This window comes from Dendrobates tinctorius, unplaced genomic scaffold (assembly GCF_039654945.1).
Source record: "Dendrobates tinctorius isolate UK_male_01 unplaced genomic scaffold, ASM3965494v1 ptg000107l, whole genome shotgun sequence".
Lineage (NCBI taxonomy): Eukaryota > Metazoa > Chordata > Amphibia > Anura > Dendrobatidae > Dendrobates > Dendrobates tinctorius.
In genome coordinates, this window is record NW_027361775.1 from 2192126 (window position 1) to 2206982 (window position 14857).

The window sequence follows — 14857 nt, forward strand, 5'->3', positions numbered from 1 at the left end:
ACACATTCTCATAGTACCATCTTTCTTTTTAACGAGGACTAATGGAGCTGCCCAGGGGCTACAACTATCTCTGATTACCCCAGCCTTCTTCATCTCCCGTAACATACTCTTGGCACATTAATAGTGTGCTGGGGGTACAGACCGGTACCTTTCTTTAATGGGTGGATGATCTCTGGTGGGGATATGGTGTTGGACCCCTTTTGCCTGCCCAGATGTCTAGAGGATGCTTGCTGAAGACCCATTCAAATTCTTGAGCCACCCTGTAAGCCCCATGCTTTTGGTGTGAAGGGGTGGAGTCAGTACCTACGTGTAGCTGCTGACCCCAATCCTCCAGCTGCCCTTCAGAGTCATTGTCCATCCACCTGGTCGGACGGAAGCAAGGGTTCTGCTGTCTATTGCATTGTTACTGACAGTGAACAGCTTAGCAAGGTTGGCATACTGGGGTAAATGGACCTCTCTCTCCCCACAATTCAAGATGCATATTGGTACTCTCCCCTTGCGGACATCAACTACCCCTCTGACTGTCAAGATAGTGGGCCTACTATCAGAGTACATGGGTTCTACCAGGGCTTGGTAATCTTGACCCCTTATGACTATTGCTGACCGACACCAAATTAACATTTGCATTTATTTATGAAAATATTGCAATTTTTAATATTTGAATATTTATACCCTTACTTATACCACACAAAATAGTTAATAAATAACATTTATCACATGTCTACTTCACATCAGTATCATTTTTAAATCACATTATTTTGTTAGGAAGCTAGAAGGGTTAAATGTTCATCAGCAATTTCTCATTTTCCAACATAATTTATAAAATCAATTTTTTTAGGGACCACATCCCCATTCAAGAAACTTTGAGGTGGGAACAGGAAACCATCTACCCAGGTGGGGCTCTACGGGCGAACCTGGTGCTATGGCGACGTTTCTTTGATGATATCTTTTTTATTTGGTTAGGTGGGTGGATTTTACTAAATGAATTTTTAAGTGAATCAAATAAAAATTGTTATTTTTTAAATTTTACTGCCACCATCAGCCATAAAGAGGTTAATTTTTAAGACTTGAAAATTTTTTATTGAAAATAACACCATCCAAACTCAATAATTATACCACAAACCTACAGACTTCAACAACTTCATTTCCCTAGATAGTTGTCACCTTCCGAAGTGGCTTCTAAATGTCCCTAAAAGTCAGCTGATAAGAGCTCACAGAAATTGCTCTAGAAAACAAGATTTTAACAAGGAGGCTGAATTTTTAAATATGAGGTTTCAGCACAAAGGATATGATATACACTCCTTGCAAAAAAACACAGAATTGGTCAGTAAAATACAAAGGGAACAATTATTGAACTCTAGGGAAAGAGAGAAGAATGACTTTTATGCCAGAGAAGAAATTCCGATTGTCTTACAATATAATTCCAAAGTCAAAATCATTAAGAACATTGTTAAAACACATTGGAATATTTTGCAGAATGACAAGACTATTGGTGAATTATTACCAACACACCCTAGATTTGTGTTTAGGAAGGCCAATAACCTTGGCAGCATCATTGCTCCCTCTATTCCAAAACTTTAATGGGGAAGGATATATGTGAATCAAGACTTCCAAGTGGTTTCTTTCCGTGTAAAAAATGTGGGCCCTGCAAAAAAACTAGGCATTAAAAAACAAGTGGTAATTACTAATAACTCTATTGAGACTAGAATTACAGACTTTATCACCTGCGACACCAATGGAGTTATTTATGGGATCACATGTCCCTGCGGGTAATCATATATTGGAAGAACTATACGTCCAATGAGCACAAGGATTGCTGAACATCTTTGTAATATTGCTAATATATTTACTGGCCATCCTCTATCAAATCATTTCTCCATGCATCATGGAGATTCTAGCAAAGGTATTCAGGTTACTGGCATCAAAACAGTTAAAAAAGTTGGATAAAGGGAAATTATATTAACCAGATCGCAAGAGAGGAAAGCAAATGGAGATTCAAAATGAACACTCTGATGCCGAATGGATTGAGTAGTGAAATCGAATTATTTGCTTTCAATATTAAAAATAGTTCTCAATGTGTGCCAGGTATATAAGCGCCACCTCTGCTACACGGACCAACCCTGATGAAGGAAGGAGAAGCCTTCCGAAACGTGTAGGATAGAAGTTTGGACCTCTAAGCGCTTCTTAGCCGATCACGTGACTTACCACGTGACCGTGATGTCACCCAAGGTACTGTACCTTGCCGGCTTAAGTTAGCAGACGGCGCCTCTGATGCGCTATATTGGCGGTGAGCGCGTCGGCTAATAGGACGATTGTCACCGGCCGGGACAACATCCGATACCTGTGATCACACCATAGGTGAACCACTGAGAACCGCTCTCCTCTCTGGCAAGTATTTGAAATTGCTACCTCACTTTGGACCGGGAACAGCAATGCCGCTTGAACCAGGACTTAGCTGCATAAAGGTATTTTGGGAGGAATGACATTGCTATCTATTCATTAAGGATTTGACTGCATACAGGAATCTCAGAGGAATTATATAATTTGCCTATCAAGGTAAACACCCGTGTGTGCTACTGTTTGCTTTAATAGATTCCTCTTTGCATGTGTCAGCAGTTTTTTATTTTTTTTATTTTTAATTTTTATATTTATACATTTCTCTTCCCTTGCAATTCATTTCCTTATTGGGTCATAGGATATTATTTCTAGAGCAAATATATATATTTATAACTATTAACCTTTGAAGTTTGGCTGGAATTTATAGCGGACACCATGTCGTGTTTGCAGAACCCCTGATGTGCCTAAACAGTGGAAACCTCCCATAAGTGACTCCATTTTGGAAATACACCTCTTCCGGACTTTATTTTGATGTGTAGTGAGCTTCTTGAACCTGGAGGTGCTACACAGAATTTTATAACATTATGCCGTGACAATGAAAAAAATTTTTTTTCCCACAGTAATGTTGCTTCAGCCCCAAATTTTTCATTTTCACAAGGGTAACAGGAGAAAATGGCCCCAAATTCTGTTGAGCAATTTCTCCCGAGTACACTGATACCTATATGTGGTGGAAAACTACTGTTTGGGTGCACGGCAGAGCTTGGAAGAGAAGGAGCATCAATTGAATTCTGAAGCGCAATATTAGCTGGAATAGATTGCGGATACCATGTCACATTTGAAGAGCCCCAAAACAGTAGAAATCCCCACAAGAGACCCCATATTGAAAGCTACACCTCTTGAAGGATTCATCTAGAGGTGTAGTGAGCATTTTTAACCCTCAGGTAAGTGACAAAATTGTATAACATTTGGCTTAGTTAATTAACAATTACAATTTTTTCATTAAACTGCTGTTTGATCCCAAGTTTTCAATATTCAAAGGGGATAAAAGGAGAAAATTGACCATACAATATATTACACAATGTCTCCTGAGTACACCAATACCCCATATGTGGTCAAAAACTACTTTTGAGGCACAGTAAAAGGCTCAGAAGGGAAGGGTTGCCTTATTGGAGTTCAGATTTTGTTGGACTGATTTGAGGGTGCCATGTCACACTAAGCCCTTGAGGTGCCAGAGCAGCAGAACCCCTCCAAAAATTACACCATTTTACAAACTCCACTTCTCATTGAATTGATTTAGTGGTGTATTGAGCATGTTGACACGACATGTGCTTCACAGAATTTTATTCCTTTGGGTGGTGAGGAAAGAATAATTACATTGTTACCATCAAATTGATATTTTAGCCCCAAGTTTTTCTTAATTTTAAAAGAGCTAATTGGAAAAAATAGACCATATAGTTTGTTGTACAATTTATTCTGGACATGCCAATACCCTACATGTAATCTCAAATTACTTTTCAGATACAGTGGAAAGCTCAGAAGGGAAGAAGTGCCATACTGTAGTGCAGATTTTAATGTTATGGTTTGCGGGTGACAAGATCCATTGAAGAGCCGATAAGATGCCAGATCAGCAGAACCCCCATATAAGTGATCCCATTTTACCCACTACACAGCTAGACTCAGGAGGGAAGGAACACTATTTTGCTCTTGAAGACCAAATTAATGTAGAATAGTTTGTGGACACCATATACAGAGTCCCTAAGAGCCAGAAGAGCAGAATCCCCTCTCAAGTGACCACATTTTGGAAATTAAACCTACAGGTGAAGTGATGATTTTGACTTTTTGGGTGTTTTCCAGATAAAGGCAGCAGTGGATGTTCCTGAATTAAAAGTGCAAATCTGCCATTGTAATGGTAGTACGTTGTAGTGCCCATACATTATAGTGCCTGTACATTGTGCCCAGCTTATGCTTCTGGAGACATGTCCCCATAAATCAAGAAGACTCTCATAGCTACAGAAATGCTCAACATGTGGAAGCTGAATGTGGTTTAGGCACACTGTGGGGTTAAGAAGGGGAGAGTGGGGTGATGCTGTGGTGCCTGGGGTTCATTAGATGACGATGCCAGTGAGCGGAGTCCGCTTGCCCATTCAGTTCCCTGTGGTGGACTTCAGAAGAATGGCTAACGGAGGCTGCGCATGTGCAGATTGAGATCTCTGGGGACGAGATCTCGGAAGATGAGATCTCGTTTCCTGAGATCTCAATCTGCGCATGCGCCGCCTCCAGTGGTCATTTCCCCAAAGCCTACTTCAGGGAACTGAATGGGAAAGGGGAAACCAGGGATGTCAAACTCAAATACACAGAGGGCCAAAATGAAAAACTTGGTTATTTATTTAAAAAATATTTTCAATTGAAGAAGTTTTTCCTTAGCATCAAATATAACAATGAACCTTTACTTTAGGAAACAAACTCAAGTTTTGTTTAAACATAGAATCTGGAACAAGCTAAACTTAAATGGAATCTTTCACCAGGTTTTTGCTGCCTTATTTAAAGGCAGCATGATATAGGGGCAGAGATCCCAATTCTATCTATGTATAACTTACTGGGCTGCTTGATATAATTTTGATAAATTCATTTTCTCTGTTGCAGCTCTCTGTAGCAGTTCTCTGAATGCTGAACTCTGTATAACCTGCCCACTGATTGGCAGCTTTCCACACATGTACACTGTACACAGAAAGCTGACAATCAGTGGTAGTGATGGGGTTATCAAAAGCTCCTGAATAGACTTGACTACCTGGCAGCAGGGTTACTAGTCCTCTAGTGAAAAATTCTCCAGTGATTATATAAAAACTACAGCAAGCAGCCCAGTAAGTGTTACATTGCTGGAATCAGGGTCTCTGTTTCTAGTTATATGATATTCTTTGGTAACAGCTACATTGGCTCCACACACAGGACAAAGAGGTCTGTTCTTATTCGATATATGCACTTATGGCAAAAAAGGATCACCATTTTAATTAATTAAACCATAAAATAACTATTTTAATGTAGTACAATAAAAGCTAAGTTTCATTGATTGACCTGTTAGAGACAGGTCATTTCTAGTGGGGCTTTGCCTCTTTAGGCCTGTTCGGATTAGCCAATATACCCTTCTCTGGGGATTAATCTCCATTTGTTATTTAAAAACAGTAGTCAATTATGGCATGCCATGAGCGCACAGGCTCGATAGCATACTGCACCTGTGCCCAGCTTGTGGAGGAGATAGAGGGTAGTTCGCTGAGATGTTTGAAAGAGCACAAGGGGAGTGCGCCCTGATGTAGGGACAAGAGGAGGGAGCTTCCTGTTCAGGTAAATGCCGGTCAGGAAGTGCGCCATAGCTGTAGAGTGCGTTACTACGGGGTGTGTTATAAACAGGGAACATGCCAGACCAGAAACGCAGGATTTCTAGTATTAGCATGCACTGTCTACTGACTCTATTAGACATTTGTTCCAGCTCTGGTTGACAATTAGCATTTTATCTTGGACCAAATATAATTACACTGTGGGCCAGATTTGGCCCGCATGCCTGGGTTTCACATGTATGCTGTAAAAAGAGATTACGTACCCTATACTTTAGACAAAACAGTAATTACCGTACATACTAACTTTATTATATCAATTCATGCAACTTCTTCATGGACAACAAGATTCACTAAATGCAACCATATACAGTATTCCGCACTTTCTGAGGATGGCACTGGGTGAGCAGTGAATAGACAAGGCTATAGTGCTCATGTGTTCCACCAGTTAGGAGAAGGCCTTTATTGCACAAAACTTGAAGTAGTAGTGTGAATTTTGAAGAATGAGTAAGAAACTTTGAGTGCATGATACTTTCCCAGCCGCTCTGTACAGTCTCTTTCTCTTCTCCTGAAGGTGAAGGATCACAGTCTTTCTGGCTTGTGTATTCTCCTACAAAGTATGAAATGTAAGTCTGCTTGAATTGTTTTAGTCTTGATGTGCCATTGTGACTTTTTCTTGAATTATTTGAATTTGTAAGTGTTTTTATTATTATTTTGGTTAGATTAATGGAGATGATCTTTTGATCCAGTCTTATTCAAATTTCCATATTTCCACTTTGGAATAAACTTTACCTCCAACACGAGGCAATAGGCATCAGTTGCAGAACGACTTTTTATATTTGTTTGAATTAATACGGTGTGGATTATAGGTTGAATTTGATGGACTTGTGTGATATAATGCCTCTTCCATAGATTAATAGTTTACCACTTTAATACATCCTGCTTCTATATTGTATTTTTTTCTGAATTAATAGTTAATCATAATCATTCAATTATTTTCATTTCAAGTTCCACTTATTCCAGATCTCTATTACTCACATTGACTTCCCATGATTAAATATTACATTTCTTTCATTGAGTGACTATTAACATCATAATATACCTTACACATGAGAAATGGATACTATAGAATTCTTATGGAATACCTTACTCTATGCCATGGCCATCACAATGTGGTCTTTCCCATTCACATAGTGGCATTATGTTTCACAGCAGACTGTTAGTGTGAAACCCAATATTTGTTCTGCAGTACAAGGGCAGTGGATGCCTACAATGGCTCTATGTGTGTTCTGAACAGTCTCATATCCCTAAAGCAAATTAATTTGAGCAAATTTGCTTTCGCAGTTCATGTCCCTCTTAGGAGAAGCTTTGATGGCTGGTACATTAGGTTTTAGCACAATAACTTGATTTACTTTCTAGTGTAAATGACTGTACATAAAGGACAAACATCATGCCAAGCCTTTACTTCTAATGGCTTTTAATGTATTTTTACTATCTTATCATTAAGTCATTAATCCGTAGAATTGTCTGCAACGATGTAATTATTTTTAAAATACAATTTGGACCTTACAGCAGGTAACTCTGAGGACCTCTAAGTCACTCCGAGATGCCCTTTATTGCAGTAATATTTTTTAGGTCTGCGAAATGTTTTTACTGAATGTATCTGTATGAATAATAATAATAATCTTTACATAGCGCCAACATATTCCACAGCGCTTTACAGTTTAACAGTTTCAAAGCACAAGTCATAAGTAAAAACGTTAACAATGAGGTGGGGGAGATACAGAATACAGGTGTGTATTTACAATGGTGTATTTACAATGATGGTCCAGCCATCTTGAGTGAGTGGGGGATAGATGGGGGTAGTGAATGGGCTACACATGCACACTTTCACATAAAATGACTTTGATTAGTGAACGTGATAGGCCGCTCTGAACAAAAGTGTTTTGAGGGAGCGTCTAAAACTATGCAAATTGTGGATAGTCCTAATTTCTTGGGATAGAGCATTCCAGAGGATTGGCACAGCGCAGGAGAAATCTTGGAGTCGGGAGTGGGAGGTACAGATTAGTGCGGAGGTTAGTCGAAAGTCGTTTGCAGAGGAGATGTAGGGAGGTGCTGCACTGTGGAGAGCTTTGTGGGTGAGAACAAGTACTTTGAATTGGATCCTATAATGAATGGGCAGCCAATGTAGTAATTGGCAAAGAGCGGACGCGTCCAAATACCCATTAGCCAGATAGATGACCCTGGCTGCTACACTAAGTATGCACTGGAGAGGGGAAAGTTGAGTAATGGGGAGGCCAATTAATAGAGCGTTGCAGTAGTCCAGGTGGGAGTGAGGGTTTTTGTTGTTTCACGGTGAGAAAAGGGCACATTCTAGAGATGTTCTTTAGGTGTAAGCGGCATGAGCAGGCAAGAGTATGTATATGGGATGTGAAGGAGAGATTGGTGTCAAACATAACACCCAGACAGTGCGCCTGCTGCAGGGGTGTTATTATGGTGCCACCCATGGAGAGGGAAATGTCAGGTTTAGGGAGGTTAGTAGATGGCAGGAGCAGAAGAAGTTCAGTTTTGGGGAGGTTGAGTTTCAGATAGAGGGCGAACATGATGTTAGAGACTGCGGACAGACAGTCACTGGCATTCTGTAGTACAGCGAGGGTAAGGTCAGGGGATGACATGTATAGTTGTGTGTCATCAGCATAAAGTTGGTACTGAAAGCCAAATCTGCTGATGGTCTGGACAATTGGGGCCATGTAAAGAGAGAAGAGAAGGGGTCAAGAACTGAGCCCTGAGGTACCCCAACAATGAGAGGAAGAGGAGATGTGAAGTGGAGTCGGCGATCAAAACACTGAAGGAGCGGTGAGAAAGATAGGAAGAAAACCAGGAGAGAGCAGTGTCCTTAATGCCTAGTGACTGGAGCCTAGAGAGTAGGAGACGGTGGTCAACAGTCAAAAGCTGCAGAAAGGTCGAGAAGAATGAGCAGAGAGTGGTCACCGTTACATTTTGCTGTCAGAAGGTCATTGGTAACTTTGATGAGTGCAGTTTCAGTAGAATGTAGGGGGCGGAAGCCGGACTGTGAAGGGTCTAGGAGGGAGTGAGTGAAGAGGTAAAGGGTAAGGTGGGAGTAGACTAGGCGATCCTATATATGCATTTAGTTGTTGTACCAGATAGAGTCCATGAACAAGAAATGTATCTGTTTTTTTCAAGAAGCAGGCTCTTCCTATAATGCTGGACAAGAGATGGAGTATATTCTGTAGTTTGCATATTACAGAATGTTAGTGTCTTTCAAAATGCAAAAATCAAGCTGGTTGAATTATGCTGTTATTCCCTCCATTTTTGGTGAAAGAACACAAACGAAGAAACAGAAAAATAGTATAAATGATATAATTTAGGAATATGCCTAAAGTATAATATAATGTCACTGGTCAAATTAGTTTGCTTAAAGTCAACTGTGCAGAGCACAAATAGAAAAGAATAATGGATTTAATTTTGGTAACTTGAGAAGAGATACTTTGGGCATGATTTATGACAGTGTTTTCACCAAATTGCTGGCATAAAATGCCTTCAAAATTTTTGCAAAACTTGAAGTTTCGAAAAATGTTACAGCTATTGGCGCTTTTGCGCCAGTATCTGCTTGATCTTCAATAACTGAGCACAGTTGTGGCGGGAGGGAGAGTGGTAAAACTCACCCTGAAAAGTCTTCAAACTTTACACCACTTTAGTGGCATAAATTACACAAGATATGTATGCCAGTCTCTGACTTTTCTACATTTCTGGTAATGGCACACATCACTTGCAGGTTGCATCTATTTCGTAAAGAAAGAAGCGTGCACCTCTTAATGAATTTGGCACATCTTACTTCAGCTCTGCCTTTATCAAGATTGGAATGTAGTCTTTTTATCCTGAGAAAAAACCATGGAGGAAAGCATACTGTAATTTATGACAGAAATTACAATGCAAGTTTTCTGACACACAAACAAAAATAGGTCAAATTTATTAGTTTCTTACTTTAGTGCATTGGTGTTTAAAATTGGTGTAAAAAATGTTTTAGTTTGCCAATTCTTCTCACTAGCATGAGGCATAGCAAAGGAAGGTTGCACAGATATACTAGGAAAATGGAAACCAGTGGATAAGGGATACAAACATCAGTTTAGCCCCACTCTGCTGTCAGACAAGTGATCTCACAACTGAATTATGCAGTCTCTTATGCAAGCTGAGCTATACAGAGATCTGCTGAGATAAGAATTTGGCAAATCACACACATTCATCATGGAAATTATATATATATATATATATATATACTAGATTATGGCCCGATGCTATCGCATCGGGAGGATGCGATAGCATCACACCTCTTGCCATGTTAACCCTCAACACACACACTCCTCTCACCTTTCACCATCTCCACTCACTCTTTCACTCCACATACGACCCCGTCTCTCACTCCGTCTCTCATACTCACGCTGTCATCGCCGCTGCTCCACGATCCCCGACATCTTCTTCCGCCGGCGCCATCCTGGATCCAGATGTTGTCCACGCTGGCAACATGTTCTTGCGGCGACGCCATCTTGAGTATCGTGAAATCCCGCGATACTAAAGATGGCATCGCCGGAAGAACATGTCGCCGGCGTGGACGACGTCGGGATCCAAAATGGCGTCGGCGAAATCTCGCGAGTTTTCGCCGACGCCATTTTGGATCCCGACGTCGTCCTCACCGGCGACATGTTCTTGCGGCGACGCCATCTTGAGTATCGCGGGATTTCGCCGATCCAAAATGGCGTCGCCGCAAGAACATGTCGCCGGCGTGGAGGACGTCTGGATCCAGGATGGCGCCGGCGGAAGAAGATGTCGGGGATCGTGGATCAGCGGCGATGACGGCGTGAGTATGAGAGAAGGAGTGAGAGAAGGGGTCGTATGTGGAGTGAAAGAGTGAGTGGAGATGGTGAAAGGTGAGAGGAGTGTGTGTGTTGAGGGTTAACATGGAAAGAGGTGTGCGGTGACGTCACCGGTTACAACTGGATGGAAGTTGTTACAACCGGAAGCTGCTTAGGGCATTTATTATTATAGATATATATATATATATATATATAGTATATATAAAAATGTTCCTTATTATGCTTTCATGTTATTAAAAGAAGGATGGTAAATAAAAAAATAACCACATCATCACTTAACTGTTCCGCCACTCCAGTAGCTGCTGTCTGATCTACCTGACTAGTGAGAGTGAAGCAGGCCAAAAAAGTGATGTGCAACAATGGGTAGATGAAAAGTAGGGGTGCGGAGGTCCAGATCATAGAATCATAGAATCGTAGAGTTGGAAGGGACCTCCTGGGCCATCTGGTCCAACCCCCTGCTCAAAGCAGGATTCGCTAAATCATCCCAGTCAGATGTCTGTCCAGCCTCTGTTTGAAGACTTCCATTGAAGGAGAACTCACCTCCTCTCGTGGCAGCCTGTTCCACTCATTTATCATTCTAACTGTCAAAAAGTTTTTTCTAATATCTAATCTGTCTCCTCCCTTTCAGTTTCATCCCATTGCTTCTAGTCTTTCCTTGTGAAAATGAGAATAAAGATGATCCTTCTACAATGTGACAGCCCTTTAGATATTTGTAGACAGCTATTAAGTCTCCTCTCAGTCTTCTCTTTTGCAAACTAAACATTCCCAAATCATGCAACCTTTCCTCATAAGACAGGGTTTGCAGACCGGTCACCATTCTGGTCGCTCTTTTCTGAACTTGCTCCAGTTTGTTGATGTCTTTTTTAAAATGTGGTGCCCAAAACTGGACACAATATTCCAGATGAGGTCTGACCAAAGAGGAGTAGAGGGAAATAATGACTTCATGTGATCTAGACTGTATGCTTCTGTTAATACATCCTAGAATTGCATTTACCTTTTTTGCTGCTGCATCACACTGTTGACTCATATTCAGTCTGTGATCTATTAGTATACACAAGTCTTTTTCACATGTGCTGTTGCTTAGCCCTATTCCTCCCATTCTGTATATGCTTTTTTCATTTTTATTGCCCAGATGTAGTACTTTGCATTTCTCCCTGTTAAAAACCATTCTTATTTATATCTTTTTGAATCCTCTCTCTCTCTTCTCTAGTATTAGCTATCCCTCCTAGCTTTGTGTCATCAGCAAATGATTGGCTGCAGGGGCAGTGGGACCTTTTGATGGCTTCTATGGCTTAGCAAATTGGCAGCTAGCTGGCAATTATTTTACTGAATTTGTGCAGAGTGAATTGCAAAAAGTCCTTATTCTAGAGTTTATGTTATTTTTGGGACATTCAAGGAAAATTCAATTCTGTTACCATGGCAGCTGGGGCCTGCTGAAGGACCCCATAGATGCCATTTCGGTACCTACAGACTGAGCTTCATAGGAAACCATTATTTTTGCTATATCCTGCATTATAACAGTATGTAGAAGAAGCTATTAATATTGAAACACCCCCTCTTGTCACAAATAAATAAAAAAATAAACATCTGGTATCACTGAATCCATAAAAGTCTGATCTATCAAACTCTAAGATTAACAATGACAAACACTGTAAAGAGAAGAAAAATTCAAAGCTAGAGTTGCCATTATTTGGTAGTTGCACTTCTCTCAAAACATGCAATAAAAAGCGTTCAAAATATTGTAGGTAACCCAAAATGTTATCAATTAAAACATCAGCTTTCCAAGCCAAAAAACAAAAGAACAAGCCCTCAATCTGCTCCTCTTTTGGGCAGCAGCATGGGAAAGCATGCAGGGTGGGCCAGCTGGTCCGGTCTGTCAATCATTAGGCGCTAACCCGGGAAAGCAGATAGCCGGGAGGCAGGGGAACAATGCGGTCCTGAACACACAGAATGAGACAACACCATTAATGTTTTACATTCTTTTAACCCTTTCTTTCTAAACTATCTGAAAAATTTGTTGCAGAATTGCACATACAGTAACTTCTAATGATGAGAGCGTACGTGACATGACTTAGAATCAATAAAAGATTAATAACCAAAATACGTTAATATGTATCTGTCTCATCTGTTCCCGCTGTTTGCTTTCAATCTGAGGCTGCTGGGTAATCATGAATCTATTATTTACATGCTTCACAATGATGATATTTCTTCTTATTTTCTAATTTCAAGTTAAAAAATGGATATTAAATAATCCAATGGTCTTTGTTAAAGGAAATTATGTAGCTAGTCAATCTAAAGTTAAAATGCAACTTTTGTTTTTTTTGTCCAGAAAAGCTGTTGTGTGTGTGCATGAGAAATAACATTATTTCAGACCATTATATAACTTACTTTCAACATTTCTTCCTTCCATGGGCTCTAAAGCTTTTTTGTGCTCACTGGCTCTCCACCTATCCATAGACTTCATTAGGCAACCGGTGTAATTTCTACCCTAACTGATGACAGAACTGCAGACAAATTTGAGCATTTTTTGCAGATAATAGAACCACTCCTGGTAAGCTTTGCCAAAATGGACAGAGCATGGTGCAAGACAGGACATTTCTATGCCCGCCTACCTTGTTCATGAAAACTTTTTTGCTGCTTTAGTGGAGGCACTTTTAGCTGGAATGTACTCTAGTCCCCGACTGCAATACATCTCTGCAGGAGCCGCACCTCTCTATCAAGATTTGCTTAATTCATTAATCGGTGTACTTCTTTTAATGAATTAGACGCATCTTACTCCTGGACGCCCCTTCATTAAGAAAAAAAAAATGGGTATGTCATGATATAAAAATGAAAAAGTATACCCATCCACTGATCATTTGCCACTCACATCCCTGCTAGGCCCTCATCCAATCTCTGAACTTTCGCTTCTGGCATTGAAGGGCATTTGACAGCAGTAGATAATCACTAGAACATCAAAAGCCAACGTGTCGGAGCTGTAGACATTACCTGCTAATCACTAGAACATCAAAAGCCAACGTGTCGGAGCTGTAGACATTACCTGCTAATCACTAGAACATCAAAAGCCAGCGTGTCGGAACTGTAGACATTACCTGCTAATCACTAGAACATCAAAAGCCAACGTGTCGGAGCTGTAGACATTACCTGCTAATCACTAGAACATCAAAAGCCAACGTGTCGGAGCTGTAGACATTACCTGCTAATCACTAGAACATCAAAAGCCAACGTGTCGGAGCTGTAGACATTACCTGCTAATCACTAGAACATCAAAAGCCAACGTGTCGGAGCTGTAGACATTACCTGCTAATCACTAGAACATCAAAAGCCAATATGTCGGAGCTGTAGACATTACCTGTCAATGCAGCTAATGTCTACGTATCAGAATTATGGGCTGTAGACAAGTAGCACTTATGATCATAATGATTTATTATGATTTTACAGAGTGCCCTTAAAAAATATTGTCTGTCTGTGATTTTTTGATAAGCTGTCTTTAAACAATAAAAACTCAAGTTGTCATTCTTGGTGATCAGACATATTAGACTATAGGGAGCCAGTTGTGAATATATTTTATTCTACATTTTTACACCATGCTAGGCCCAGTTCCAGGGTCTGGAAGCATAAGTGACTAATAAAAACATGTCGACACATCTGATTAGGAAACATTTTATACACGTTTCTATTGTGGAATGTTGTAAATTATTGTTTAAAAGGAGAGTTTTCCTTTAAAAAATATGTGTCAACTAGCGCTATGTGTTACACTTAGACCTGTCTGATCTGCGTCTTGGCTGAACATGCTTACTTTTCTGGATCAGTTTTCTGGAATAAAAAACAAAGTAAATATAATTTATCAGTTTTGTTTCAGGATATTAGCCTCCTAATTTATTATTTGAAAAACATACATAATTATTATTAGTAACAACGTTGTAATTGCTCTGGTGCTCTTGTTTTCAGATATATGTTATTGCAAAAAGAGAAGATGACACTTCCAAGATTCTTTTGTTTTCTCACTTTAATGAGCATTGTAAAATACCAAGAATCTGCCAGTTCTGGTAAGTCAAGGCCCTACTCAAGTGAATCATTATACTGACTCAATAAGTGCCTGTTTTACAAGATAACTATGTGTTAAATGAAATACAGGAAAAATATATTTGTACCGTGTTAGACAGTATCTTTTCAGTTAGCCATTAATAGTTTTCAACCACTGAGGACTCTCAAATTTTAATATTTTTACAATGATTAGAAACATCAAGTAAATACATAAGACAAGCTCATTATCTGCTAGTTGGTCATTTGTTTCAA

The 14857-nt window shown here is 39.9% G+C and overlaps 1 long non-coding RNA gene across 1 annotated transcript in view; it reads left to right on the plus strand.

Annotated features, from left to right (window-relative positions):
- LOC141100760 (uncharacterized) overlaps positions 1–14598 on the plus strand; it is a 48082-nt gene extending 33484 nt beyond the window's left edge. Inside the window, exon 3 of the long non-coding RNA XR_012234760.1 lies at positions 14510–14598. This is a non-coding gene — a long non-coding RNA (uncharacterized lncRNA). The remainder of the gene's footprint in view (positions 1–14509) is intronic.
- Positions 14599–14857: the final 259 nt, after the last annotated feature.